Source organism: Thunnus maccoyii, chromosome 6 (genome assembly GCF_910596095.1).
Source record: "Thunnus maccoyii chromosome 6, fThuMac1.1, whole genome shotgun sequence".
Classification (NCBI taxonomy): Eukaryota; Metazoa; Chordata; class Actinopteri; order Scombriformes; family Scombridae; genus Thunnus; species Thunnus maccoyii.
The window spans coordinates 32743094-32770285 of NC_056538.1; the positions used below are offsets into that span (position 1 = coordinate 32743094).

General features: G+C 38.3%; 2 long non-coding RNA genes across 2 annotated transcripts; one reads left to right on the plus strand and one right to left on the minus strand.

The window, feature by feature from the left end:
- Window positions 1–17703: 17703 nt before the first annotated feature.
- LOC121898291 lies at window positions 17704–19198 on the minus strand. The gene is made up of 2 exons (XR_006096406.1): window positions 18867–19198; window positions 17704–18338 (listed from the first exon to the last, which is right to left on the minus strand). It is a non-coding gene; the product is annotated as an uncharacterized LOC121898291 (long non-coding RNA).
- A 150-nt stretch (window positions 19199–19348) lies between these two features.
- LOC121898292 lies at window positions 19349–26722 on the plus strand. The gene is made up of 4 exons (XR_006096407.1): window positions 19349–19623; window positions 24216–24435; window positions 25954–25996; window positions 26580–26722. It is a non-coding gene; the product is annotated as an uncharacterized LOC121898292 (long non-coding RNA).
- The last annotated feature ends 470 nt before the right edge of the window (window positions 26723–27192 follow it).

Consider the following 27192-nt stretch of genomic DNA (forward strand, 5'->3'; position numbering starts at 1 on the left):
TGAGATAACGATGTAACCGACCTGTGAACTGGTATTTGACTTCTTTTTTTTTTGCTTCCCAAAAATAAATAATTTTTAAAATATTTGTATGAAACAAATATTTGCATAAAACCCACTATTTGTGCTTTGCCGAATAATGTATTTGTATTTGGGCACACCCCTAATATATATATTATGTAGCAATGAAAATGAGAGACTACGAGTCACTTTAACAACTAAAACAGCACGGCGTTATAATCCAGAACGTCTGAATTAGAAACCAATTATCAGGATCGGTACTTTCTGTAGTTTATTTTGTTTCGTATTGGCTTGAGATGTAACGTTTGGCCACCTTTGTCTTCACAGAAACAATGAAGCAGCTCTCATAATGAGAAACGTCTGCCGGCTGCAGGCCAGAGCTGTGCAGCAGAGTGAGTTACTGTGAGATCACAGAGAGAGCGAGACCTACAGCATGGTCAGACCAGGTTACGCAATCTGATTCATGTCATCTAAACTGGGATAATTTCAGTTTTAGTCACATTTGCAACAAACTGACTCTGCTCAGTAAATCCAGAGCAGCTCACTCTGTCTGGTTATGATTGCAGCTGCCTGTGTTCTTCATTGCAGAAGCTGTTTTGCTCTCAACCGGAGTCGGCTGTAGCAGCTATTCTTAAGTTCAAGTTTAGCTGAGTTATAACATCATGATGTTTACTAAGTGCAGATTTATGCATCACTTAATTAAAGGACAGGTTCACGATTTTTCAAGTGTGTCTTAAAACAACAGTCAGGTGTCCTTTTGAACAGTAAAGAGGTTTTCCTCGCTGTAATCATTCCTCCTGTTCATACTGGATATTAAAAGATCCTTCAAACGTGCTTTTAATGGAAGTGATGGAGGCCAAAATCCACAGTGTGTCCACACAGTCATTTAAAAGTCTCTGTGAAGCTTCTATTCAGCTTCAGCAGTCTGAGTTAGTCATATCAAGTGGATATCTGACACATTTACAGTCTTTTTAGCATCAGATTCCCTCTTTGTGTTTCCTCGGACAGTGTTTCCCTGTTGAGCTGCAGGTGGAAGTATAGTAACAAAAAGAGGGACTTTGACACTAAAAAGACTGTAACGTTGAAAGATATCTACTTGATTTGACTCATTTGGACGCTGAAGCTTCCATTGTAAGGTCATTATGTAGGGATCTTCTAATGGTCAGTATGAACAGGAGGAATGATTACAGCAAGAAAAACATGTTTCAATGTTCATTTTGGCTCCTGACTGTTGGTTTAAGACACACTTGAAAAACTGTGAACTCGTCCTTCGAGTCTCGTCTTGCAGCACGTGTTTCTCAGAGTTCACGTGATGACAGTGAACGTGTCACAGTCAGGCGGATATTTAATTTTAATTCTGATGGAAACATGTTTGTGATGAAGGACGAATCTAAACATTCGGTCTCTCATAAAGATCAAATCTGGTGGGACTCGAACCCGCAGTCATTAAGTCATTCAAGTAAAACTCTGAGATGTTTTATCTGCAGAAACACGCTCAGCAGAGTGGAAAAACTGTTTTATCTGCTCTCTGGAAGTAGAAAAAAACTGATTCTGATCCTGATTGTGAATCTGTTAATTGGCCGAGTGTGTTTATGCATACAAGGAATTTGACTCCCAGTGTGCCTACACCCAACAGTGTTCAGGAAGATACACAAACAGCCAAAAACAGGGACGACGAAGCTGAACTGAGATACATAAACATACGACATATTATACACAAGCAAGTGAAGTGAAGTGAAGTGAAAAAATAGAAACAAGATGATTGAGTCAGTCGAGTCAAAAAGGTTTTAAATAATAAACTTCTGGTGAGAGATTTTGTTTCTTATCGTCAGACTGTTGTTTTGAAGATTCTTGTTTCTTGATGATGGTGTTTCCCAAAGCTCCAACAGCACATATATATAATAAATGATTTTAATGAGTTATTATAACTTAACAAATAACTTTAAACGATCTTAAGTGACATGACAACAGAGCTTTAGCTTGCGGCTGCATCGTCAGTGTTTAGAGGTCATTTAGAAGAGATCAGTGGTTTTGAGGTTTTGACTGTTATGAAGACTGTTTACACCAAACTGCACAAACCGGTCAAACCGCTCAGTGTCAGACTGCATCAGGGCAGGATGACAGATTAGCATCACTTGAAGATAAAGCATTTCATCATAAGTCCTCTCTCCTGCAGGAGCTGACATCTAATGTTTTGTGCATAATGTAATGTGAACTATTCATTTATAAAGAGAGAGAAAAAAAAAAAGTTATGATCTCAAAATTTTCTGGCCACAGTAGTCATTCAACCTGTGCTGTGCAGATACAGACTATACGGCTAATAAGGGACTCAACAAAGAAAGAAACCACATATTTGTGTAAATGGGAATTTCCAAATGATGTTGTGCATACTAAAATCTCTATAAGGGATGTAGGAACCCCCCCCAGTGTTTTTTGTTATTTCATGCATAGCTACATACCCCCTTAGTGGTACATTACATATCTTTAGGAGTCATTAAAAGCTTGTGGCCTCTAAAACCTGAGTGCAAGATTTGAACTGTTAACCATCTGATGTGTTACAAGTTTTCTGCAAAGATCACTACATCTTTGCACTTTGCGTGTTGTTAACTGGGAATGTTTTCATGTAGGACAGGAATTACGTCACTTGACTTGCTCTTCCTCGTCGCTGTTTTAGCAGACGACGCACGGCTCCACGAACCGGATAGAACAGCGACCCCTCGTGTGTCTACATTGAAACGACATCTTCGTTCTTGTAAACCGAGGTTGCAAAGTTCAGACTGTGTCAGGTTTATTCTGTCCTCTGAAAATATGGTAAAATTCACCAGTATTCAATTTCAACGACGTTGGAGCACCTCATTAAACTGATAAATAGGTTTTTAATACAGTTGGAAGTTTCTGAATGGTTACAATTTTCATATGACTTATATCTGAAGCAAATTATACTTAAATATAAAATTCCACTCAAAGCATAAATGTGAACAGCCTTCTCTGAAACCACCGTCTGTTAAACAGTAGCAATACTTCTTCTGAGACACTAAAATTTGTATCAAGATCAAAGAGAAAGTTCAGACTGTGTCAGTCTTTTTGCTAAAAATATCGTAAAAAAGTATGCAATTGCAACAATGCCGGGGCACCTCATTAAAAAAAAATTCCCAAGGCTTTTAATACAGATGGCAGTTTCTTAATGATTTCATGATTAATACGATGCAAATTATACTTCTGAAGATGTGTATAAAATTAGAAGATGACTGTGGGGGAAAGTCCGTGACAGTCAGGACTTCTTCTTCTTTGATCTTCAAGTATTGCTTAAAATAGCAATTTGACTTCTGACAATTTCATTCACTTTCACTTCATTGGAAATAAAACAACCGTAGAGTCAAGACGCTAACTTTGTCCCTTTCTGCTATAAGTCATATAAACTGATATAATTTGGTGTAAAGTTGTAGTTTTTTTTGCACTGGGATGCTGAATTTCTTGCTTTGCAGTAACATTACAGCAGTGAGTAAAGTTTCTTCCCTTTTGGTTCCTGTGTTTCAGTTTCAGGGATACTAGAATACATCCAGAAGTCCAAAGTGATCAAGGAGCCAGTTAATGAAGTGGACATAATATTAGAGGGAATTTTAAATATAATGCATTGTACATTGTGTAATTCTATATACCAATCAGTGATGTTGCCAATAGGCTAGAGGGCTTCAGGCTGTCCTTTTAACAGGTCCTTGGAGGCGTATGAGAGGCTGATGGTTATATTGAAAAAAAAAAGAAATATACGCTGGCTTCAGTAGTTTTTTTTGAGTAGAATCTGGGTTTGTCTAATGTCAAACATGCCAATGCTGTCAGCACACAAAGACTAAGAACCCGGATGCAAACTGTGACAATAAGTAATGTTTTTATATAGAGGAAAGTTCTGATGGACCACGCTGCTCTACACGAGGAGGAGGAGGAGGAGTGGGAGGATGATGAGAAGCAAGATTAAAGCCTGTTGTTCCAGTCAAACACTATAAAATATTCTGTTGTTGTTGTTAATATTTTGTATTAATATAAGCTGTTCAAAAAATGTTTTATTTATTTGATTTTTCTTCTTTCTCTTTGATCTTGAGACAAATTTTAGTGTCTTAGAAAAAGTATTGCTACTGTTTGACAGTTTATCCTTCAACAGACGGTAGTTTAAGAGAAGGCTGTTCAGATTTATGCTTTATTGAGTGGAATCTTATATAATACACATCTTCAGAAACATAATTTGCTTCAGATATAAGTCATATCAAAATTGTAACCATTCAGAAACAGCCAACTGTATTAAAAACCTATTTATCAGTTTAATGAGGTGCTCCAACATTCAGAATTTTTCAGAAGACAGAATAAACCTGACACAGTCTGAACTTTGCAACCTCGGTTTACAAGAACGAAGATGTCGTTTCAATGTAGACACACGAGGGGTCGCTGTTCTGTCCGGTTCATGGAGCCGTGCATCGTCTGCTAAAACAGCGACGAGGAAGAGCAAGTCAAGTGACGTAATTCCTGTCCTACATGAAAACATTCCCAGTTAACAACACACAAAGTGCACCGATGTAGTGATCTATGCAGAAATCTTGTAACACATCAGATGGTTAACAGTTCAAATGTTGCACTCAGGTATCAGAGGCCACAAGCTTTTAATGACTCCTAAAGATATGAAAACATGCTGCATGTAGCTACACAGAGTGCCTCCATGTAGCCTGATATGAAATAAACAAAAAACTATTGTGACTATGTGTCAATGAACTAGTATTAGACCGACAGATTTGTTCAACAGGAAATGGAAAATAACCATTTGAGGTCAAGTGAGAAGCCCCCTCTTCCTATGAGTAACATAATCATCAGTACCAGCGAATTATTATAATTAAAACACAACTTTGTGGGCTTTGTTCCAAAGTAACCGGTGGGGGATCCCTGCATCAATCATGGGGGCCTTAATGTACATGACATCACTTGGAAATTCCCATTGACACAAGTATGGGGTTTCTTTTTTTTTCAGTCCCTCATTATAAAATACGTTTCCCTCGAAATGTAACTGAGAATTCAGTGTAATTGTACTTAATTTTTAGGAGACATGTTTATACATTTTTTTCATAATTAGATGAGGCGCCAATCTGCTGGTAAAGAGGGAAGTAGGGGACTCTTATTTTGAAGGCAGCACAGTGGAAAAATAATTGACAGAAGGCAGTAACCAATCAGGAGCAAGCCCGCCCACAGGTGGAACAGCCTGTTAAGCTTGTTTTTTTCCGTTTTGCAGTCAAAAACGAGAATACGAAAAACAGGGTTAGGGTTATGGTTAGGGTTAGGGTAATGGTTAGGGTTAGGGTTAGGGTTAGGGTTAGGGTTAGGGCTAGGGTCAGGGTCAGGGTTTGGGCTAGGGTTAGGGTCAGGGTCATGGTTAGGGTTAGGGTTAGGGTTAGGGTCAGGGTTAGGGTCAGGGTTTGGGCTAGGGTTAGGGTCAGGGTCAGGGTTATGGTTAGGGTTAGGGTTAGTTTTCTCCTGTTTTCTTGTTTCTGCCACGTTTGGTTTTGTATCCATAAACAAGACGAGGAGAATTCTCCTTGTAAAACGAGAAAAATGCCACTTTGGATTTAATTCAATAAACTAACATAACATAACGTACACAGACCCGTCTGTGCCCCCCCCGGCCAAAGCTGTGTTCAACTTGTTTGATAACAGGATAAACAGATATACATTGCTTTATTATATGCTTGCTATAGCCTAGATAGATATTTAATACATATATTAATAAATACAGTCCATGGACATTTCTTCATCACATCTGACCACCTACCAAACTCTACTCTGCTCTTTTGGACACTTTGCAAGAATCCTTTCCTCTAAGTGAGTAAACATATCAACCAACAATCTGGAGCAGATAATACAGATATAAAAGAGAAAAACAAGTTCTGGTTTTGATTTAATTTCTATTCTTGTTGGTAATTTGAAGATGATAATGTGTTGTATATTCATTTATCCAGTTATCAACAACAAGTTGGAAACAGTTTAGGACAGAAGGGGACACTGATCCATTTGGACTGTAATCTCATTTTGTGCATCTTTTACATTTAAATGTTGGGTTTTGATCAGAGTTGGACTGACATCATGAACACACAGAGAGGAGAGAACTCTGAGGTCTGTGGTCAAAAGTCCAGGGAAATCCAGTCCATCCCTGGTTCTAATTTTAAATTTCCTAATCAGTTTTCCCCTCAAGGAACAACTTCCTGATTGTACCGTGACTAATGTGATTCAAAATAAAGATGAAAAAGACAGAAACTAAAAGTTATTTTTTCAGGATAAACAACATGGACTTTTACACAACCTCCAGGTTTTATACTCTGATATCTTCCAGTCCAGTTTTCTAAGAATTACATTCATATTGTTGGATTAGTGATATCAGAGAGGTGGAAAATAAGGGACCCTGAGGGACAGGATGGAGACTGGAGCTCATGTCCTGTCTCTGACCTTCAACTTGTATTTGGGGTTGATGTACTACAACCACGATCTTTCCCTAAACTGAAAGGATGAGTTTGGGTTTCTTCAAATTTGTCTTAATACAATACTGATGTGCCAGTATGTTAATATGTACTCTCTGAACAAGACGACTACTATTACCCTCATTCTGTGTAAAAATACACGTCACAGTTCAGCTTTAGCAGTCTGAGGTAGTTAAATCAAGTCATATCTTCCAAAGTTATGTGTAAGTTTGTTGACGTTACCCAGAGTTTACTACTCAAGATGTACTGAGAGAAAACTTCAAAGCAAATTTTTATCTTGGGAACAACAAGTTCTGAGTCTTTGTTTTTTTGTGTGTGTGTGACTATTGTTAGAAATATTCCATTGTCTAATAGGACATGACTGCGGTTCAGTCTGTGTTTATCTGGTGTGTTCTGAAAGAAACAAGTGTCAAAGAATTCCATTCAGAGATCCTGTGGTTGCTTTGTCAAAATGAACATAAATACGCTGTTTGTGAGGCTCAGGAGAAGAGGCGCTATGAGAAAATGTCTGAAGAACACAATCGCATCAGAACCCTAACCCTGACCCTGACCCTGACCCTGACCGATGAGGAGGTCAGTGTAAATACTGTAAATACAGAGTATTTGATTCAGTCTGTTTGTAACACATGAGGAAAAAGACAATTTCTTCAACAAATCTACATGCAGACACTTGAATGTATCCCTCCACCAGAGCTCAGCGAGTAACATTCAGGAGAAACAAAAAGCTGACTTTTAGCTGACTTTAGTAACTTTAGAAGATACTGACTCTTGGTTGAACTTTGGAGCGAGGGCTGTGGATTTTGTCTTCCATTTCTTACAGCTTCAGGGTCAGCATGGAGAGACCACGATGCATTTCCAAGTACATATTGGCACATCAGTTTTGTACTGACAGACTTGGAAAAACCTGAACCCATCCTTTAACTACACAGTAATTTCCATGTGCAGTATTAAAAATGCATGGCTCATAGTGATGAACCTACAGGGAATTATCAGCGACTCTGCAGCTCCTCTTGGCTTCACGGAGCTTTATAGTGAGTTTCAGCTCATTGTTTATCTGTCTGGCTGCAACTTTACTGTTGTGGTTCACTCTCAGTGCTCTCATAGCGTCGTTTTGGGCTGCAGCAGGCAGCTGTTTTCAGAGAAAAAGCTGTAAAAAGTCACTGTACACTACCTGCTCAGCACCAAACAGGCACACACAGTTAGCTGTAGACTAGCTGGTGAACATAGTGGAGCATTTAGCAGCTAAAGAGCCAGATATTTCCCTCAGGAGTTGGTAGAGAGCAAAAACAGAGCTAAAAGAGAGTGAATATTGGACTTACATTCACCAGGTGGACAGAAACACGACTCCATATGAATGATAATGTTGCTCCGTAACTGCTGGATGTGGAAATAAAAGCAACTGTTTGCTAACAAGTTCAACATATCAACTTAAAAGATGATGATGTGTCAGAGTTGTGTTCACTGTGGACAAAACATCATAATGCAGGTCTAAGCTGTTATTGTAATACTCACAAAAAAACTAACTAGTTAACTAAATGGGGTAAAAACAAATACGAAAAACTTTAATATCTGAAAGATGAGAAAAAGTGGAAAAAATGAGCTTTGGTCTTAAAACCATCATCATCAGCACAATTTACAGACAGAAAGACAATCAGAAGGTGGTCTGACTCGCTTCATGATGTCAGCCAGGTGTAAATGACATCTGTACAGTTCGGACTTCCTGCTATCTCAAGATGCTTGTTAAAATAAAAGCTACAGACAAATTATTCCTCTGCAAAGGAACAATAAATAGAACACATTACAGCAGCATTGTTTGCAGGCGAGAATGGGAACAAAAACCCTATTAAGGTTTCAGAATACATGAATAAACAATACATGTACCCATTTACACAAGTACTGAACAAAAATGTCCCAGGAGCTGCTAGCAAAATGAGAGCTACTGTTTGTTTATATGACTTTTTCTTCCAGTTAATCAGCGGTCAGAACAAAGATGACCACAGGTTGGAAATCAACTGAATTGTTATATTTGCTTTGCTGACTCTAAACTGCAGCGTGTATGGGAATCACCGGGTGTATTATGGAACTTCCTAGTTGTTTCCTGTTTTTCTGTTTTTCTTTTTCCCTGACTGTGAGCAGTTTCTGTTGATGCCCGATGAAGTTTGGCTGATAAAACGTGTGCTGCGGGACAATCATTTACAGCGAGGAAAACCCCAGAGATCCTGCAGAGGATCCTCTGGAGTTATTCATTCTCACCAGAAACATAAATAATGAATGATTCATCTGGTTTTTTGAGTCGTGATGGCCTCAAACAGACAAAACAGTTGAGATGTTCAATTACAGCACTGAAAATACAATAAAACATACAACATTTTAAAGGTAAAAAAAATTAAATAAAATAAAAATTCATATAATATGCAGTGCAGTCTTTATCAGATTAGATCAGCTTTGCTCATGTGTGTTTTAGTGCAACAGACAGTCCAACAGTGTTTTGAGTGATGGATCCTCTTTCTGTGGTTTTCTACAAACCACTGCTGGTTTAAATCAAATACAAGGAAACTACAGCCAGTCTGTCAGGCATGAAATATGTAAAATTGCTGGTTGCGTCGAGCTGTTCATTCAGACATCGGTGACTTTTACAGTAATGTTCCTCACAGCTGTATTCATATGTGACTGCACATTTACAGGAAGAGACGACGCCCGAGCAGTGATCAGTTGAAAAATGTTGTGATCAGGAGGAAGAAGACTGTTCTTGTTCTCTCTCTCACGCTGCATCACTGATGGATTTTAAAATTTATGCTGCTGTTGAAGTCTTAGTGAATGAGCGCCCATTCATACATTTTCACATCAGTTTCATCAAATTTATATCAGGCCTTAATATGTCAAACATGTGATTTTTCACTTGTTGTAGAATTCTGTTGCCAAGTGGCCAAAAAGCAAACAGAAAAGAGAAATGCATATTTGTGCTGGCCTTGGCGTATCACTCTAATTTTCTTTTATTATTCCTGCAGCTGCCGCTAAACACTGGCGATGCCAATTGGCAGCAGGACATTAAGATTATGGAAGACTTCAATACCCAGAGAGCCGATAGCAACTACACAGATAAGAAGCATCCAACCCGAATCCAAGACAGTGTTGTATCCCAATTTCTCTTAGAAATTCTGTTTCGATGTTACTAATTTATTTTTCCAAATACATTGTGAGGAAAACATCATTTCTGTGTGGTTATATTTAGTGGCAATATTTTTTTTAAGTGTATGAAGTTTAACATTTTTTTACTGCACACAAGTTGTAGGGAGGTGGTCGGAGTCCTGCGTGTGGTTAGCTTGAGGCTACTAAAACACTAAACTCATCCCGTCCTGTTCTTCAAGTTACTTTTGGACTTCTTCATGTTCAACCAAGACCACCATCTTTCCTCAACTTTAACCAACTGCTGTGAGGACCGAAAACACAACTATATAAGCGATAATCATGCTTTTGTTTTTTGAAAATGTTTCAATTTTCAATGGCGGACAGTAAATAAGTACATTTCCTCAAGTACTGTGCTTAAATACAATTTAGAGGTATTTGTACTTTACTTGAGTATTTCCAAGGTGATGCTACTTTCTACATTTCAGAGGGAAATATTGTACTTTCTACTCCACTACATTTATTTGACAGCTTTAGTTACTTTTCAGATGAAGATTTGACACAATGGATAATATAACAAGCTTTTAAAATACAACACATTGTTAAAGATGAAACCAGTGGTTTCCAACCTTTTTGGGCTTTTGACGTCTTACAAAAAGCAGTGTGTAGTCGGGGTCACATTTCACATGTCTATGAGTTGTTAACAGCTCCACCAAATAGTGATTTTTCCCTCTAAACTTCTCACATGCTTTCATTTCAATAAATGCAAAAATCAAAGATTAGAGAAAAAGTCCAAAAACTGAAAACAGATTAGTGTATCAGAACTTTGTTTTTTCTTCTTTCCTCTCCCACTAACCTCTTCCTCTCTTCCTCCTCCTACCATAGACCCATTTTTGTCTTTTTTTTACGGGGGGACAGGTGATCTTTAGGGGGAAACAGCAGGTCAACAGTATGTGTCACATGATGTGGTGATACATCATCTGAAAACTGGGAACCTGAAGATGAATTTGAGAGGCAGCTCAGCACTGTGTGTCAAGTTGTTCTAATAATAAATCTGTAATAGAAAATTGGTTTTGGTTAGGCGCCTATTCAGATTTTGCAAGTTTAGAGTGTATAAGGGCTTAGAACATAATGATGGAGGTATATGATGATCATTCCTATGCTCAGTTATGTCTCATAAGTTGTTGCAGCAGTTACACAGATTTGGTGCAAAATTTAACCATTTTGTTCACTCAAGAATTGATAAAAATGGTCAAAAACCCCTCCAAAATAGCAAATTAAGACACCAAGATGTTTCTTTCATGCTGTGATTTGGTATCAAAAGCTTTTGACATTTGGTGATTGGATGACGAGTACTTCTGCTCTGGAAATTGTTCAGAAACCCCCTAATTGTCAGTATACATAGGAAAGCCATACATCCTCTGAATGACCCCAGTCTGTAGATTGTGGTTGTAAAGTTTCATGAGGCTGTGATTATCCTAGAGGTCACAATAGTCCATTTTATACATTGAGGTCAAGTTTTTAAAAAAAATGGTTTCACTACAATAAAATGGTTACTATGGGGACTATCATCATCACACATGAATACAATTGGGCTCATTGAATCCACAAGAGTCTCAGCTTTCCAGTCAGATCCAATCGAAGACTGTTTAGGGACCCCAGTGTGCAGAAATATTCAAATACACCATTTGTAGAATAGGCAAAAATAACACATTTATACTGCTTCTAAAAAACTGCATGGGATTAGCATAAAGTGGGCCTGTCTGTAAAGGGGAAACTGGTGGGTAACCATACAACCCATTTTCATTCAGACATCTTGAGGTCAGAGGTCAAGGGACCCCTTTGAAAATGGTCATGTCAGTTTTTCTCCTCACACGGCATGGTTAGTGCCGATGGATGCCTTAGCTCGTCTAGTTTATGATACCAGTATCCTCACTCTAGTTTTAAAACTGAGCCTGTGAAAGACAATAATGTCAACTGAGGATGCTGACGTCCTTGTGGAGTTTAAGTGGTTAATCATCTCACGACCCCTCAGATTTATCCGGTGACCCTTTGGTGGGGCCTAGTTTGGGAACCACTGGACTTAACTAGCTAACTGTATACAAAGTAGTTCAAATAATAATGATGATGTCAGCTGTATCTGAAGTCTTCCCTACTGTATTCACTGTACTATATTTACTCTCCCACAATGTTAAAGGATGTACTCAAGTTTTTCAAGTGTATCTTAAAACAATATTCAAGAGCCCAAATTAACAGTGAAACATGTTTTTCTTGCTGTCATTCCTCCTGTTCATACTGATCATTCAAAGATCCCTTCATAACACACTTACAATGGAAGTGATGGGGGACAAAATCCACAGTCCTCCTTCTGTGCAAAAATGTATTTAAAAGTTTATCTGAAGCTAATATGAAGCTTCAGCGTCCAAATGAGTCAAATCAAGTAGATATCTTTCAACGTTACAGTCTTTTTAGTGTCAAAGTCCCTCTTTTTTTTTTACTATACTTCCACCTGCAGCTCAACAGGGAAACACTGTCCGAGGAAACACAAAGAGGGAATTTGATGCTAAAAAGACTGTAAATGTGTCAGATATCCACTTGATATGACTAACTCAGACTGCTGAAGCCTCATATAAGCTTCACATCAACTTTTAAATGACTGTGTGGACACACTGTGGATTTTATCCTCCATCACTTCCATTGAAAGCACAGTTGAAGGATCTTTTAATATCCAGTATGAACAGGAGGAATGATTACAGGGAGGAAAACCTCTTTCACTGTTCATATGGACACCTGACTGGTGTTTTAAGACACGCTTGAAAAATCGTGAACCCGTCCTTTAATTTAGTGATGCATAAATCTGCACTTAGTAAACATCATGATGTTATAACTCAGCTAAACTTGAACTTACGAACAGCTACTGCAGCCGCCTCCAGAGGAGAGAAAACAGCTTGAAACAGTCAGTTTGTTGCAAATGTGACTAAAACTGAAATTATCCCAGTTTAGATTACATGAATCAGATTGCGTAACCTGGTTTGACCATGCTGCAGGTCTCGCTCTCTCTGTGATCTCACAGTAACTCACTCTGCTGCACAGCTCTGGCCTGCAATGAGAGCAGGCTGCTGCTTCATTGTTTCTGTGAAGACAAAGGTGGACAAACATTACATCTCGACCCAATACGAAACAAAATAAACTACAGAAAGTACCGATCCTGATAATCGGTTTCTAATTCAGTCATTCTGGATTATAACGCCATGCTGTTTTAGTTGTTATAGTGAGTCATAGTCTCTCATTTTCATTGCTACATAAAACAATATGAAAAAAAAACAAACAGATATTGACCAGCTTTATTTTAACATGTTTGGTTTGGACATTTAATAAGGTAGCCATGTTGTTGAAAGTAAATCCGAAAGAATAATATGATGTAAAAACAAGAACATTTATTTTCCCTTTTATGACAATAGTGCACTGACCACAAATACAGCATTCATTTTTACCTCCGTTATGTTTAGTGTCGGGTATCAAATGTGTCCGTAACTAAAACCAAAATCTGATATCAAGAGTCTGGTTGAACTCTTGTTAGCCTTCTTATTTGCTCTTTATTCAGATATAAATGTAGACTGTATTTTATTTAGACAAAGATCTTGTTCCGCAGCTGGTTTAAAGGTAAAGTTATAAAAGGTAGTTTAATATAATTCTTGATGTAAATCAAAATGTTGTAATATGTTGACGAATTTCTTGTTCAGGTGTTTCTGTTTAACATTTAACATTTTAGAACTTTAGTTTTGTAGAAAAATGTTTGTATTTCTTAAATGACCCATATTCTGCACATTTTTTTGATAAAACATTTCTCATTTCTAATAAGCGTATTAGTGAACTGCTACTAAATTGATATCTGCAATACAGAGTGGCCTCATTTCTGATACAATGTTAGAGTGCACCAAAAGCTGTTGAATCATTGTTTTGAGGGGAACTGAAATGGCCATTAGCACTTTATTGTATTCTCTAATTGAGCAGTAAATTCATCACAAAAAGTTCCAAAAAAAAAACAACAATTTGCCACCAGTCAGAATGCACCTGTTATTCCACAGGGGTTTATTATGTGCTGTGAAATTATGCTTAAGTGCCAATAAAGGAGAACTTGCTGGTGGAAATCTGATAGTTTCACAGGCAGTTTGTATAAATCACAATCATATCGTACCTCCCATCTTTTTTGCAAAATTGCATCAGGCATGTTAAACCAAAAGGAGTTTTTGTGCAGAATAAATTAATTCAGCCATTTCAGTTTTATTATTCGAGTCATTTTGTCTGAAATTTCTAGTGAAAAAGACCCTCCTGCATATAGTTGTGTCCCTTTGTAGCCAAAAATTCAAAATTGTTTTACATTCATCAATATTTTTATGAACGTTTTCTTTCGCTCTTATTTCCTTATTCCCAGTGATAGTGATACCTAAGTATTTGACTTCCTCTATAACCTTTATTTTACAAATTGAGTGTGATGGTTGATTATTTAAAGCAAGTATTTCACATTTGTCAGTGTTTAATTTCAAACCTGCTTCTTTATAGAACTGATTGATGGAATCCAGCACTGTGGAAATGTATCTTTCATCTTTTAAAAATAACGTGGTGTCATCTGCAAATTGACATATTATAATGTGTCTTCCCATGTTTATACCTTCAGTACCATTATTCTCAATCATAATAGACAATAATCCAGCAGCTATTATATATATAAATAATAAAGGAGAGCTGTTGCAACATCCCTCCAGACTTTAATTCTTGAGCAGGTACCATGTTCCAAAGCTAAACAACTGTTAATATCATTGTATACCATACCAATTAGATTTATAAGTTTCTGCCCAAAACCAAAATAATTGAATGTTTTCTAATTTGAAAGGATGTTCCACCAAAGGCTTTATAAAAATCCAGAAATAAAATGAAACCACTTTCTAAAAATGTATGACTGTAATTATGTTATTATGGATAGATCTTCCACCGAGGAAAGTCGGATTGTTTTGAGGAAGTAGAGGTTACTTTGCAAACGAAGCATTTGGGGCAGGTTGAAGCCCTGACTTTTGTCGTGCAGGCATCATTTTTACATATGTTTAACATCCGACATTTTAAAAAGGATATAAATAACAGAAATCATAAATCACATTAAGGAAGTATAACATAGTTTGGTTATAAATGAGAGAGAAAGTCATTGTTTGTTTGACAAAATTGTGAATTTCCATATGTCAGTTGTTAATTTCTGTCTGTGTATTTGCTGCCTCTTTGATGTTTTAGTTTGCATATTTTCCTGTGTAGGGTACTAGTAACTCACTAGCTTATGAATATAAAAAGATATATAGATATAAAAATGGTTGTGGTTGCGGTGTGATGTGGGAGGAAGCCAAAATGCTTATCTCTAACATTCAGTAAGTGCGTCACTGCTAATCAGAACATCTGTTGGTCCCTAAAATAGTCAGTGTTGGTTTCAGTTTGATGGGAAAAGTATATTTTTGGCATCATGTCCCCCTCAGAACAACACAGTTTAGATGTTTTTCTGTTTACTCAACCATGTAAATCACCGTCCCTCAGAAGACTGCATGAACGCAGCCCTGCAGTACTTTTAGTTTAGTTTCGTTTCAGAAATGGACTGAGTGGAGCAGGTGGTCGGCAGGCAGGGTCAAATGCAGAATATTTATTAAATAACTCAAAAGACTGAAACACAGGAACAATGTAAACTGATCAGACTATGACTCAACAAAATCTGAACTGAAAACTGGACTTAAATACACAAGTGATGATTACAAACTGAACACAGGTGAACGAAAGAAGACACAGGTGAAACACATGAGGTAATCAACAAAGGTGAGAGGAAGTAAAATGTAACAAAACACAAGGAGAAAACATTTCCATTATTATTCAAAATAAAACTGTAACTAAACTAAAAATCCAAACACAAACAGAAAGTCCTGGCAGGATGTGACAGACTCAAGTAAAATTATGACTTCATGTTGTATAATAACTAAAATAAAATGTTCATATTGTCTTGCCTTCCATCTGTCTAAACGTGGTTGACCCGTTATCAGCTAGAACCTGATTGGCTGCTGTGAACAATGAGTCATTGGCTGATGAGCCACACAGAGAGGAAGTCTATGTTTGACTGAAGTCTTTGTTTTGAATGACCAGAGAATGTTTTAATGAAGTGTTTTACTAAATAACTGCTTACAAGAAATCAAATGCTTTTGCTCAAAGCCCAAAAAGAAAATCAGAAACCAGTTTAAGGAGCGACGTAAGTGGAAACTCCCAAGAATAAAGAGGAGGAAGAGGAAGAGGTGGCAGCGGTGACAGAGTCCTCGGGGTTTTCAGGCGGGAAAGTAAAGCCAGATCAGAAATAACATTCCTTTTCAAAGAGATGATTATCTGCTAGAGTAAGATGATATCTGAGCTAAATGACTGTGGAGAACAATGTCCCAACATACAACAATTAAGCCAGCAGGGAAGGACTGTGTTGAGGAAACAGGAAGTTGTAGTTTGGTGCTGAGGAGAGTAAAGGTGGAAGTATATTTTAAACAAAGCAAGGCCACCACAGAAAGAGACTCACTAGTGAAGAAAGTGGAATAATATAATGATGGATGTAGACGTTGATTTCAGTTGAGCCGGTTTGAAGCTCAGAGTTACAGCTTAGTTGGCACCATCGTTTCCTTTTGGAGCCAAGACTATAAATAAATAACTCCAAATAAGGAGCGCGGAGTGTTGTCTTTCATTCTCTGGAAACAAAGCCCAAGAGGATGTCTTCAAATTCAAAGATATCCAGTTTACTGTAATAGAGGACTTATTCACATTTTCACATTTGAGAAGCTGGAATCCAAAAATGAGGACAAAATGACTCAAACAGACTACCAAAATAGTCGGCTTAGCTACTTTAGCTAAATTGAGCTCATGGGACAGCTATCATAATCAAGTAACATTAAACTTAGTGAAATATTGTGATAATATCGCAAGTATGACTACTATAAATAATTGATCAAACCCCTTAAATGTGTCTCACGATCAATAGAAAATGAATAGAAATACCTATCAGACAATGAAAAATAAGTGATTTTTATCAACAAGAAGAGAAAGAGGAACCTGTGATTGTGTTTCATATCGTGGGTTTGATACGTGATAAAGGTCTTTGCATTATTAATAAACATAACGTAGACAGCGTGGGGGAATATTTTACTTTCTTGGCACATTTCTACTTCTGAAATTGAACCTATGTCCTTGACTGTGAAAACGTGGCACCTTGAAGGCTTTTACCAGAAATGCTCCACCAGTTGCACAATGAACAGGTATGTGTGTTTGTTTGTTTGTGTGTCTACAGGTGACACGGGGAATACCTGTCACTATCATAATACTGAAAGCGAATGGGCGTAGCTGTTGGTGAGTCACAAACTTCACTATTATCAGGTGGCGTACACACTAAATCACTCAACTCAACACGGTTTCCTGTGCAGCTGGAGATTTAGAAACAAACTGGGCTGCTGTGGAAATCCCTAAGACGTGGTTCAGCTCAGGTCGGCTCACTTGATATTGTTACTGCTCCTATCAGACAAATGACGTCCTTCAACTGGTAACGTCACTAAGATACAGCCCTCATTTATCAAGCTGCAGCCAGACACACCTTTAAAGTCAGTCTGTGTTTGTAGACTCTTTCAGATTAGTCTGATGACTAATTTTGTCCCCCATCACTTCTATTGTAAGTGCATTATGAAGGGATCTTCTAATGGTCAGTATGAACAGAAGGAATGATTACAGCAAGAAAAACAGCTTTAATGCTCATTTGGGCTCCTGAAAACTGTGAACCCGTCCTTTAAAGTACATATGAATAAGTAGAAGAAGCTAAGATTTAACAACACAAGTTCTAGATTTTGTGTGAAACCAGCAGTCTGTTGGCTGTTGTTTGGTCCAAACTGAAATATCTCACCAACTATTTGATGGATTTCCATGAAGTTTTGTGCAGAGGTTGAGATGTTTTGTTTTTTAGTGGAATATCTTGAGAACTATTGGATCAATTGCATTGAAATATGCACCAGATATTTATTTTATTTATTTATCTATGCAGGGTACGTTGGCTGAGCATATTTGCTCTTTTACAGCAACACCCTGTTAACAGAGGAGGGACAGACTGGAAATACATGATAACAACGACAAACAGGATGACAAAATTGTAGATGGACTGATAACGAGTCTATTTATGAAAGTTACTGACTTCTTGTGTACAGATGCAAAGTTTGGCTTGACTGTGGCAGCAGAGGAAAGTTCAGGATGTAATAAGGGTTCATCATATAGAGACCATTTATATCTACCAAATGTATTTTACATTCTGACCACTAGTTGTTGAGTTTTGCTTTGGTCCAAAGTGTTGGAAAGTCCTGACCAGCCAGAATTGCCATCTTTGGCAAAGAAACAAACAGCTTCAAGGTAACTTCTCGCTTCTCTCAGTCTTCCTTGTGATCTCAGATATGACATTGCAGGTTAATAGGTTTTATATCATATCATTCATCCAGTTGCTGGTCTCTCAGCTTCTTCTCTCCTCTGTTGGGCAGGAATTTTCTGTCTCATTACCAGCCTGTCTAGACACAGTGGGATGTTCCTCCTTCACTCCGTCTCTCTCTCCTGTTGGAGGCTGGACTGCAAAGCGTCACCTCTCATTTGTCTCTAGAAACAATGGCACAGTTATATAACGGCATTCCTCACATATTTTCACAAAAAAAATTGGTTTTAACGAGACACATTTTCAGCCTTTTTGTCCGCAGACAGGAGGTTGGTCTGTTCAGCACAGTCACACTGGGAGCTGACCAGTACAACCAGTCCTGTGTAACACTTATTAAACCTGAGAGGGTGTTCATCACAGAGCTCTCTAACCTGAATATCTGGGGATTAAACCTAACCTGAGCCAAAGGGAAAGTCCCAACATTCACACTTTGGGTATTTGCTAGTACTCAAACGCCTACTTACTTGACAGATTTCTGGTTAGGGGACATGCTTGAATAATGAGGCCACATAGATGACAGTTGACAAGGTTAAAAGTGTACAGCTGCTCTGTGAGGCTCTTCTCATGGTATTTATCATGGTCAACATATTAGTTTAACATGTTAGCATGCTAACATTTGCTAATTAGCAACTGAAGCTGACAGGAATGTCATTAGTTTTGGTCATAAACCAAAGAACTGGACAAATTCTAACCTGATGGTGGTTCTTGATGAAAAAGTCACCAAAGGAGGATCACTAAAGTTATTACAATTCATCCTGAGGGGAACATAAATGTCTGCATGAAATGACAATCCATCCAATAGTTGTTGTGTCACGATGAGTAGCAGGAATGGACCCAAACGCAGAGACCGAAGGCGAAGCAGGTCTGAAGAAAACTCTTTATTTGGAGCGAGCAGCAAAAACAAAAGCTGACGGAACAGGAAGTTCGGGCAGACATCTAAAGAGAACAAACGATCCAACAAAGACTGAACAGAAAACCGGGAATTAAAAACTAACGAGGAGTTGAGGTGCAGGTGGGGAGCTGGGTGGAGAACTCAGGGGAGGGGAGTGAGGTGATGAAACAGGGGGAACACAGGGATCAGGGCAGGGCCGACGAGGCTAACACAGGGCAGGTGTGGAGAGAAAAAAAACCGGGTCAGGGAGGGGTAACGCAAAGCAAAATGAAAACCAAAACCTAGAGAAAACACAAACTCTCAATACAATCGTCCAAGAATAACCATGATGACAACACCCTAAGCTAATCAGCAAAGGCAGTCCTCTAAACCAACCACCCAAACAGAGGTGTAACACAGGAAACCCCAACGAACACAAAGAGTCCAGAGAGCAAACAGAAAGTCCAGGCAGGATGTGACATGTTGAGATATTTCAGTCTGGACCAAAGCGTCGGATCATCCAACAGACCCACGCTGCCGTCCACCGAGCCGAGCTGCGTTCAACTGAGAGACATTCTGTAGGTGTACGATACATAAAAGTAGCATAAAAGCTTTTTCTGTAAAGTCACATATTTCACTGCTTATAGTTTAGTGCATTCTTATCAGTCTAAGGACAGATTTTTGATATTAAGTGATGGTTCTGTTTAAAAATGAGTGATGATTTTCATGCTGAGTTCAACATATCATAAGCTTCACCTTCTTTAAAAAGCCCAGAGACTGCGTATTTTATTAATCGTGTATGTTGTGTTAATTCACACTACATGTTTCAATCCTACGACCTCTGATCACTGTGAGCTCAGGCTGAACATTTGATTGAGCAGAACCCTCAAACAGTTTTTCTTCCTCTTCTTCTTCTTCTTCTTCTTCATATGGATTTCCAGCAGACTAGATGTCTTGCGGCACATTTCTGCCTCTCACAGGGGGACCGCCCGAGTTTGTTCATTGACTAAAATAATCCAATAAAGTTCTACTGAAACAAGAAGCCACATTCTTTGTCAACAAACAAAAACACATTGTTGTCAACAAAAAGAGGAAGGCAGTTTTAATTTTAGCCATTTTAATTTGTACAGAAACCACCTCAGAGCCAGGGCTTCTTCTCAGTTCTCTATTTTGTGCCTCCTTATCTCCTCTCTTCTCCGTCCTCCTGCCTGTGACCTGGAAATCAATCTCAGCGCATCATGTTTAAGGATGTCTCATTTCCTAAAATGCATCTCGAAGAGAGAGGAGCGAGGAGAGAGGAGGCTTGCTGGAGGAGCTATAAGCGAGGATACACACGTGTATCCTTTGCGGAAGTTTTTCGACACCCGTGATGTATAGAAGAGGCGTGACACACAGCTGGAATATACAAACCATTTGTAGCGTTAAATAAAATATAACACTGTATGACATCAGTACATTCTTGCCATATTATGGCATGCCATGTGTCTCCTCCTCGCCTCCTCCGCTTGCATCTGAACCTGGTCTCCATAGATTCTGTCCACGCAAGGCGCTCTCTGATCTGCGCCATGTTTGTTATTGTTTACTTCTGTACTCGCACAGGTAACTTTATACCGACCAAAATTTTTGACAGGCCAGAAATCCAGCTGATCATCTGAGAGCCAGATCGCTGATCGTTTCAGGTGATGACGTCGTGACCAAAAACTGCACGTGAAACGACGACCAGTCTGATAGAAATTCAGCCCCATTCTACAATTAGTCCGAGGCGACCAACTCAGGATTAAAATCTGGCTAATCTGCAGTGTCTGCCTGGTTTCAGCTGTTCAGTCTCACCCCAGCAAAAAGCAGATACTCTGCAGCTTGAGCCAGTCTTGTGAGGCAGCATCATCTTAATGCCACGGCCCGCTCAGTAGTCCGCTGTCATCCCTATTTACCTAGCTCCACTAGTTTCATAAATAGTTACTAGTTATAGTAGAAAACCCTCCATACATTGTCTGATCTATTGCGTCTTTAAACTGTCCTTGAATCCTGCTCTCACCCGAGCAAAGAGCAGATACTTGGCGACAAGTCTGGACTTGGACTGGTGTCAAACAGTAGAGCTAATACTTCTGCTCCGAAGAAGTATATAAGCATAAGCGTGCGTCAAGCATGCCTTCGTCGTTCTGTGTGCCAACACTCAGCTGTCTTCCTCGTTGTTTGAAAACTCTGGCCAGTTAGTCTGAAGCTTTGTTGACAGAAAGCAGTTTCAGGATGAGTCTGGTGCATCATAAAGGACCGAAAGTCAACAAAATGACGTCAGACTGCCTTTAAGAAGCTCTGACACTGGACTGACTAATCTTTAATTAGCTGCCTTACCAGAAATATTTCAGTTTGAGGAATTAAGTGTCTGATTTTTTTTTACTATTGGTTGTTGTTCTCTATGCGTCCATTAATATCCATCAATGAACCCTGAGCCATTCATCTTGTTACTGTCACCTGTATTTTAATATTTTAGTAGCACTCTCTGCAGTCTTCTCTGTCTACTTACAGTTTTTTATCATGTTGTATTATATCACACCTCCGTCCTGTCCTGTTCTGTTCTGTTCTGCTCTGCTCTGTTCTGTGTCAGAGCCAGTAGGCGGTGGAGGGAGTTGGGAGGGGGTCAAAGTTCACTCAGCCAGGAAAACTTCATTCATTTCCTGCTGGATGTCTGCCAACACAGCCTCTCCCGCATGCACACACACACACACACACACACTCTGACATGCTTTCGGTTTCATTGGTTGTGGCAGTCGGGACAAAAGCTCAGCGAGGCTGAACAGCAGAGCAGAGCTGCGGCTGCGATTCATAAATCCATCAACACTGATCACCTGTCAATCAATCAGAGTGGGAGGGGCTCTAGTTTTTATCTGGGGGTAACCTGGTTTCAGACCTTTGAATCTCGGCCCATATCTCTAATCTTTTTCTCTGCAATTGATATTCACCTTTTTATGAAATGTAACCACAATCTTTCTCTAACTTTAGCCAAATGTTTTAGTCGCCCAACCTTAACCATAGTTTATTTAACATCCCGTAACAATACTGCAGTTGCCATGTGTGCAAATATTGTAGAAAGCAAGAATTTTCAATATTGACACTGAACATAATCTGCACAGTTACGTAATATTGACATCCGGGGCTCGGTGTTTCCACAGAGACTGAGACTGTTCAACAGCAGATCCAGTTTTTAATCATGGAAACTACTTCCTTTCAAACGCTGGAGGCTACTGGTATCCCTTTTCAGCACATGTGCACCATCATGAACTGTCAGCATCTATTTTCAAGATAAGAACATTATACAACTATTTATAAGAACATGTGTTCCTGTTTTACTGCTAACTGGGTCCAAAGTATCTGAGTGTATTTTTATCAAACTGCTGCCATGAAATAAAACAGTGATCCAGCTTTTGTTACCATGTGTAATGTTGCGTGTTATGACCGGATAAAACTGTCTAATCACAGCCGAGAACCGGAGATAACTGCAATTAAGGATTAGTTTCATTATTGATTAATCTGTCAGTTATTTTCTAGATTAATTGATAAGTTGTTTGGTCTATAAAATGTCAGAAAATGGTGAAAAATGTGGATCAGTGTTTCCCAAAGCCCAAAATCACATCCTTGTTTTATCCACAACACAAAGATATTCAGTTTTCTGTCATAGAGGACTAAAGACCCCAGAAAATATTCACATTTAAGAAGCTGGAATCAGAGAATTTAGAAATAATAATAACTTTATTTATATAACACCTTTTTAAAAACAAAGTTTACAAAGTGCTTTGACAGACAAAGCTAAAGCAGTACAATACAAAGACATGAGACAGAAAACAATAACAGATCTGACCTTAAAAAGATGGCGGCCGAAGGCAAAGAAAGACAATAAAGAGATGATAAAAAGTTTAAAAGACAGATGATCTAAAGACAACATTACATAAAAGCAGGTCTGTAAAAATGGGTTTTAAGAGGTGATTTAAAAGAAGTTACTGATTCTGCAGCCTTATCTCCTCAGGCGGGTCGTTCCAAAGTCGAGGGGTCCTGATGGAAAAAGCACGGTCACCTTTAGATTTAAGCCTCGAACAGCCAGAAGGGCCCAACCTGAGGATCTAAGGCTGCGGGCTGGCTCGTACGGGGTCAGCATATCTGTTATGTAGCTTGGAGCTTCAGACCCAGACGTGCTTTAAAAGTGATCAGTAAAAATCTTAAAATCAATTCTAAAACGAACAGGGAGCCGATGGAGAGAAGCCAGAATCGGGGTGATGTGATGTCGTCTGTTAAAACCAGTAAGAAGCCGAGCTGCTGCCTTCTGAACTAGTTTGAGGTGGAACAGGGATTTTTTTGTGTTATACCGGAGAGGAAGGAGTTGCAGTAATCTAATCTAGAGAAAATTAAAGCGTGGATGATTTTTTCAAGGTAGGAATGGTGGAGCATTGTCTGGAAATGGTTCTGATTTGGGGGAAGCAGGACTGGACAACTTTGTTAATGTGTGGTTTGAAACCTGAATCGAACAGTACTCTCATAAAAAAAAAAAAAAAACTCAAAATGATTGAATTGATTATCAAAATATTTTGTGATTCATTTACAACAAGGAGTATACATTTACCTGTACATTATTATGTACCCACAAGTTTTTACATATGTGCAAAATATATGTAATATGGAAGTTATAGAGGAAAAAAGAGTGAGGTAGAAGTGAGAGTGAGGGCAGTGCAAAGGTAACAGTTTTTAAATAACATAAACATTAAAATCTTGTTTTATGTCAAAGTGATATTAGGCTGTGATTATGGTTTTGCACGTAAATGCATCTGCACGTCTATGAAGAGAAGGGTATTACGAGTAACTGTGGGTTTGAAACAGAGAAGAATAACATGTAAACATCACACTAAATGTCTGCAAAAGCATTTTTTTTTTTATAAAAAAGGCAGCATTCAGAAGTGTCAGCTGTAAAGATGAATATAAATATTTCAGATTTTCTTGGAAGTTTTTACAAACTTTCTTTAAAATCCAGAATAATTGTATGCTGTAACCTGATCAGAGTATTCCTGGTTATATCATAGTTAATATGAGACTGTGTGGACAGGAAGAAGGAGAAGATGAAACTGAAGCAGAACTGTTTTCTGTTTACTATTCTGTTCTGTGTTTGTTCTTGTCTTTCCTGCAGATCTGTGTCAAAACTTAATCTGTCATCTGCGTTGACGCCCACAATGTCGCCTGTCGCGCCACCACATACCCGACGTGCCTGCACTTTCATTTTCAGATCTGCAGAAGCCATAATTGAAAGAACCTGAAAGGGGTGTGAATTCTAAGAAACGAGATCGAAAGGAGCAAACAGACGGACGCCATGATGGATGAGTGACAGGAAGTAAACAGAGACAGACGGAGTGAGTTCACGTTAGCTGACTGAAATCAACACGTTTTTACATATTTTTAACTTTCCATACTTCATTACAAATACAAACTCAATAGTTTATTTCAGAGAAAGTCAATTTATTTGACAAACTCAAGGTTTAGTATGAATAATGTCACAGTGCACCATTACATAATAACACATTTTATTACATTTTCCCCCAAAAAACATACAAAACACAGCGTTACAGGACTGGTTCATAAAAGAAAAAAGGAAGCATTTACATAATAAGAGACACAATATAGTGAAATAAAATTCTTGGTACATGGATTCAGTTCATGACCAGTGTTCCCAGTTCAGTCATTTGTTGTTTGTGGGCATGCGTGATGACATCAGCTCGTCTGCAAGTTAGAAAAAAAACGTAACAAACGAAGCGTTCAGAGCAGAATGAATTTTGACTTGTAGGCAGCATTTCTACATACGTTCACTTCAAACTTTGACCTTGTTTAACATCCAACAACATAACAGTATATAAATGACTGAAAAAAAAGCATTATATGATCCATTTAAGCTAACTGCTACAAAGCTAACATCAAGCTAGCAGAGTCACAGATAACCGGGCATGCTCAACAAATTAATTAATCACACAAATTACAACCAATCAATATCATCTCCAAAGCATTAGCTGTGGTACTCCGGAGCTCGACTCAACATACAGAGTACATACAATATACTTTTACCTACAAAAACAAACTTACTATGATATTATAACTGAGCTTAGAGCTGCAATGATTAATCAATTAGTTGTCAGCTATTAAATTAATCACCAACTACTTTGATAATCGGTTAATTGTTTTGAGTCATTTTTTAATTCAATTCAATTCAATTCAATTTTATTTAAAGTGCAGAATCACCATGCAGCATGGTCCCAACACACTTTACAGTTAAAAGGACAACATACAGCAATCAATTTACAATAATAACAATTAAAAGTGAAACAACAACATTAAAAACATAAATGTTAAATTGATGTTAAAAGGTGATGGGCCCGACAAGTTGTAGTGAATGCACTTCACACTTAAAAAGAGTTAAGAAGAAACTTTCCAAATTCTCTGATTCCAGCTTCTTTAATGTGAATATTTTCTGGTTTCTTTAGTTTCTATGACAGTAAACTGAATATCTTTGTGTTGTGGACAAAACAAGACATTTAAGGACGTCATGTTGGACTTTAGGAAACACTGATCCACATTTTTGAACATTTTCTGACATTTTATAGACCAAACAACTAATCGATTAATCAAGAAATAATTGACAGATCAGGAGTTTGGGGTGCAACCCCTCGAGTCTGCAGGGGCCCAGCAGAGAGCGCTCATGTGACACACCAGTCCCAGTGGTTAACTAATAATAATAATACATTATAACAACAACACTACCAACATAAAATGGTAAATAACGTCATATAAGAATAGAAAGGTGACCGATAATACATTAAATTCACAGTAAGAACAGCAAGACATGGCTAGTGATGGTAATATTGATATTTCTTCTGTAGGTCCATGTTGATGCAGGATGACGTCACCAGAACTGTCCAATCAGTGAGTTACCTGCCAGTCCATGTGACTTCATGTTTACTGCAATTTGTTAGTTTGTGATACATCAGAGTGGAAACAAAACAGACCAGAACTAAAAGGCAACAGTACATCATCTGTTCCAAATGATTGGAACACATACAGCGAACTGAGCTGAAACAGAAAAATACCTAAAAAAGAACAGGACGGGTCCAGCCTGACCTTCAGTACTGAAACTGTTCATGATGCAGTGAGAGAGAGAGAGAGAGAAGAAACAAGCAAATGGAGAGCAAATTGTGAACTTCAACTGCAACAGCTCTTTATTTAGATGAACAGCGCTGATAAGTCAACTGTAAATGTTACCAGAGAGGAATGCAAACTCTAAGCCTGCCAATTCAACTCTGTGTGTGTGTGTGTGTGTGTGTGTGTGTGTGTGTGTTTGGAAGAAAATTAAACTGGGTCAAAGTCCAAAGGGAGAAGCTGAACTACAACTGATTAAACACCAACAGTAATACTAATAAAACTGATAACACTATTAATACATCTACTACATCGCCGCTGATACCGTATAGGCCTGAATATCAGATGATCTGTTTTTGTCTTTTTACAGATACGACACTCTGACACTCGTACTGGTGGGGAAAGTTTTCCTGAGATACTATTAATCTAAAGAGAAGAGAGTCCTCGTCCTTCCATCAAAGGACGAGTTCACAGTTTTTCAAGTGTGTCTTAAAACAACAGTCAGGAGCCTAAATGAACATTAAACCTGTTTAATATGAAGCTTCAGCGTCCAAATGAGTCAAATCAAGTAGATATCTTTCAACGTTACAGCCTCTACTAGCACAATCTCCAGTTGAATTGTGGGTAATTCAGGCATCAGGTTTTGACAAGAAAGAAGAATGTATGATATGAAACTGTCTGTCAGTGCTAAATCTGTGGAGTAATCTTTTAACAAACGTGGAATAAGAGACAAAGCTGCAATAATTGATTCTTCTGGCCACCTGGATGCTGCAGAATGAGCTGTGAATACAAACATGATAACAATATTATGAGATTATTAGATATTATCAGAGCTTTATCACCAAAAACTGCTGCTGCTGCTGCTGCAGAGCACTGAAGAGAACTGCAGAGTTGGTTCATCATTATGAGTGGCATCTTTGACCTTTATTGTATATTTTAGCTACATAAAAATATCGATTAGTGCAGCTTTAAACATCTAAATG